The 4,911-nt window shown below is 41.5% G+C and overlaps 1 protein-coding gene across 1 annotated transcript in view; it reads right to left on the bottom strand.

Annotated features, from left to right (window-relative positions):
* Positions 1–4,001, bottom strand: part of LOC117414382 (uncharacterized) — a 19,647-nt gene extending 15,646 nt beyond the window's left edge. The window contains exons 1-3 of the mRNA XM_059009772.1: positions 3,740–4,001; positions 2,554–2,592; positions 1,130–1,182 (exon numbers count right to left, since the gene is read on the bottom strand). The gene's annotated coding sequence lies outside the window, so the exon portion shown is untranslated. The remainder of the gene's footprint in view (positions 1–1,129; positions 1,183–2,553; positions 2,593–3,739) is intronic.
* Between the last annotated feature and the right edge of the window lie 910 nt (positions 4,002–4,911).

Below are 4,911 nucleotides of genomic sequence, written 5' to 3'. Positions count from 1 at the left end.
ACACACCACACACTCACCACACACTCTCTCACACACACACACACACACCACTCACTCTCACACACACCACACACTCTCACACACACACACACCACTCACTCTCACACACACACACCACACACTCTCACACACATACACACACACACCACTCACTCTCACACACACACCACACACTCTCACACACACACCACACACTCTCACACACACACACACACCACTCACTCTCACACACACACACACCACTCACTCTCACACACACCACACACTCTCACACACACACCACACACTCTCACACACACACACACCACTCACTCTCACACACACACACACACCACTCACTCTCACACACACACACACACTCTCACACACACACACCACACACTCACACACACACACACAGAGGGCAATTCAGAGTGACCAATCAACCTGAACAGCAAGTCTTTGGACTGTGGGAGGAAACCGGAGTACCCAGAGAAAACCCACAATGTGGACACAGGGAGAACATGCAAACTCCACACAGACAGACCCCTGAGACCTGATTCGAACCCGGGACCCTGGAGCTGTGAGGCAGCAGTGCAAACCACCACACCCTATATTTTAGATATTATAATTTAGTATTAATTTAATCAACAATACATGTTCATTTGGAAAAATTAATTAATAAAACAAATCGAATTGTAGTATATGGATACCCCCCCCCCCCACACACACTTATGTTTAACTCAAGTTGTTTTGTGTTTGTGTGCTACAGGTTCCAATATGTTGTTTATTATTTATTTATTTTTACATCCTGGACACATTTTTTTACACTATTAAATTGCATTGTCTACAATGCTCTGTTTCCAAGATGGCTTCAAATGTCTTCTTCAGCAGAATTTCAGAACTACATTTCCCATCATACTCCTGGTCATGTATCTACGATGAGAAGGTGATGGGAAGTGTAGTTCTGAAGTTTTTCTGAAGGGTATATTTTGAAGTCATCTTGAAAACCAAGAACTGTAGACTGCAATTTAATAGTGTAAAAAAAAAAGTGGTCAGGATGTCAAAAAAAACCTGTTGTAGCAACATATGGGAACACGTAACCCAACCTGGGTTCCCCTTTAAGGTACATTATTTTTTAAAGCTCTACCTGTAGGTTGTGGTGTAACCCTCCTGGTGTATTACTGGTCGAAATTCTGTCACCTAAAATAGATCAAGAAATACACATCTCTCAGGTATATTTATACAGGTATTTGATACTCTAGAAAGTATTAACAATTATATATTCGACTGTTTTTATTGTCAATTTTATTATTTATTTAAAGATGTTTCTTTTCCACTGAAGTGATGAAGGGCGGCATGGTGGTGTGGTGGTTAGCACTGCTGGCTCGCAGCTCCAGGTTCCTGGGTTCGATTCCGGTCTCAGGGGTCTGTCTGTGTGGAGTTTGCATGTTCTCCCCAGTGTGTTCACATTGTGGGTTTTCTCTGGGTACTCCAGTTTCCTCCCACAGTCCAAAGACATGCGTTCAGGTTGATTGGTCACTCTAAATTGCCCTGTGTGTGTGTGTGGTGCCCTGCAATGGGCTGGCATCCTGTCCGGGGTGTAGTCCTGCCTTGTGCCCTGTGTCTGCCGGGTTAGGCTCTGGCTCGCCTCGACCCTCTAAAGGAATAAGTGTGTCATGATGGATGGCTGAAGTGATGAAGTACAGGTCATGGCAGAAACGCCCACAAAGAACAGGACCTGTCTGATAGACACAGACTGAGAGATGCATTTGTACTGCAAAAGTCACAGGAACTATGTACAAGTGAAGGTTTACAGTATGCTATCCCTTGGGAGTAAATGCTTATATGGTAGATTAGGAAAGGGCAGTGATGTAGCTCAAAGCTTGAGATGCAACTACAAAAAAAAGCATGAAAATGAAAGACAGACACCTCTTCTGACTGTGTGTCTCCAAATATATTTGTCTTTGTTGTTGGTATACTGTTTAAGTTTGTTAACAAATTAATGTATGTGAAGTTTTGATCAAAATGGGTTGAAAGTTTATCCATCCATTCATTATCATAACCACTTAATTCTTTAGAGGGTCACTGCAGTGAGCCGGAGCCTAACCCGGCAGACACAGGGCAATGCAAGGCGGGACTACACCCTGGACGGGACATCAGTTTTGCTACACACACACACACACACACACAGAGGGAAATTTAAGATCATCCTGAACGCATGTCTTTGGACTGTGGGAGGAAACCGGAGTACCCAGAGAAAACTCACAATGTGAACACATTGGGGAGAACATGCAAACTCCACACAGACAGACCCCTGAGACCGGAATCGAACCTAGGACCCTGGAGCTGCGAGCCAGCAGTGCTAACCACCACACCACCATGCCATCCGCTGTAATGAATGTCCTCATGTAAGCTACTGTATGGACTAGGAGTAATTGACAGAGTCCAGAGTCAGTTTGAAGACAATTGGAGCAGTTGCTGTGTCCCTTCCAGTAAGTTTTCTCTTGTATCTGTGTCCAGAATATAAATGGTTATATTGTGTAATTGTAGTGGTAAAAGAAAGATCCAGACCTTTACACGTCTTGGTCCTGGAAAGCTTGTGGCCGAGATCTGAAAAAGAAAGAAAAGCCAAGTGAAATCAAGCGCAGATAGTCAATAAACCCTGATGTGAATCTCCCTGTGAAATCACAATGCTTTCACTTTCTATTTTACAAACTTCACTCATGATTTTAAATGTGGTAAAACATAAATGAATTGAGGTGGGGAGAGACTGGGGACAACTGAAGAGCTTCATTCCAAAATGGTCTATATCCATTTTCACAGATTTTGGTTTTTATATATCCATCCATTATCATTAACCGCTTAATCCTTTACAGGGTCGCAGTGAGCTGGATCCTAACCCGGCATACACAGGGTGCAAGACGAGACTACACCCTGGACGGGACGCCAGTCCATCACAGGGCATCACACACACACACACACACACACTCACACACTTACTCACACACACTGACACACATACACACACACACACCACACACACTGACACACATACACACACACACAGACACACACACCACACACACACTGACACACACCACACACTCTCACACACACACACACACACACACACACACACACACACACACACCACACTGACACACATACACACACACACAGACACACACACACCACACACACACACTGACACACACCACACACTCTCACACACACACACACACACACACACACCACTCACTCACACACACACAGACACACCACACTCTCACACACACACACCACACACTCTCACACACTCACACAGAGGGCAATTTAGAGTGACCAATCAACCTGAACAGCATGTCTTTGGACTGGGAGGAAACCGGAGTACCCAGAGAAAACCCACAATGTGAACACATTGGGGAGAACATGCAAACTCCACACAGACAGACCCCTGAGGCTGGAATCGAACCCAGGACCCTGGAGCTTTATTTTAAAAAAAGAATAAATGTGCATATAAGCCATAAAATGAATGAAACATGACTTACTCGCACACAGCGTCTTTAATGAAGCTACGCTGCTCTGAGCTGTGGCGTGTCATGTTAACTCACATTGTATTATTGTATTCAGTTTAGAAAAAGTGTCGGTGATTGCGAATTGGTGTAAAACCCTTGATGAATATAGGCCACTATCAGTATATTGTAACCCCTGTAGTATGTTGTTCTGTTTTGTTTCCACACCCACACATTTCACTTACTGGAAACGTTGTTGGTTCTGGGAATTCGTAGTCAGTATCCGAGTTAGAAGCTGAATCGCTGTCATCTTCAGAATCTGTTTCTGAAACCTTAGGAATACCACCGTCAAGCAAAAACATCGGAAATGTTTCACACGAAGCCGACATCTTATTTTAGGCAATTTAAACGCAGGTATATATCTTCAGCTTCCCAGGTTGTTTCAGTTTGTTGTGTCGAAATAAAAACAGGAAGTGTCATTATGAAAGTGAAAGTGTGCTTTGCCAGTGCGTGAATAACTTTCGGTTATCTTTTAAAGCTACAGTCACAGACTACGTTCCCTTGATCAAATAAGCGTCTGTGATGCTTTAAATAGTTTTTATCATAGATTTCCAATTTAAAAAATTGTTTTACCTCAACAGTCTAGTTAAGAGTGAAAAAAAGCAAGATCATTTTATTCAACAGGCTCAGTTTTACCTTTTACGCATGCCCTTATGCAATGTAATTTTCTCATATGACGGTATTGTAATATTATTAGTAGTAATTTCTTAGCAAGTATTGTTATTATTTACATAGAATTATCCATTTATTACTGGAGCAGTAAAGTACCTTGCTCAAGGGTACAACAGCAGTGTCCCCCACTTGGGTGGATTGAACCCCAACCCACTGGTCAGGAGTCCAACTCCACACTGCTGCCCTGTATATTAGCGATATTTTATTGACTGTATATTGTATTATTCTATTGAGTAAATATCCATGTGTAAATAGGGAGGTATAAAACCTTCAGTGAAAGCTTTTTTAAAAAAAAAAAAAAAAAAAAAGATTTATCGATGTACATATTCGGCTACTTTCTTTTAAAGTAATTTATACTTAAAACGGTTATAATAATGAATGGATGGGTGGACAAACGTATGCTACATTTTATCAGCAAATTACGTTATATAATTTGTTTGCTTAATTAAAAATCTCAATGATCTCTGTATTGTTTTCCCACAATGTAGGTTTTTTTTCTTTTTTATTGGCACAAGGACGTTTCCGTCCCTTTTTTTGTATTCTTGAATCTGCATTTTCCTGCATCTGAGTTTTTTTGTGTCCCTTGTTTTGTAACTTTCTATTTTGTTAAATAAAAAGCATTACAAACAAGTAAACATTTAATACATTATTAATACATGAATCGATTCTTTACCCAGCAGTAGAT

Source organism: Acipenser ruthenus, chromosome 39, assembly GCF_902713425.1.
Source record: "Acipenser ruthenus chromosome 39, fAciRut3.2 maternal haplotype, whole genome shotgun sequence".
Lineage (NCBI taxonomy): Eukaryota > Metazoa > Chordata > Actinopteri > Acipenseriformes > Acipenseridae > Acipenser > Acipenser ruthenus.
Note: the sequence above shows the minus strand (reverse complement) of the source record. Positions and strands in the feature narration are given on the sequence as shown.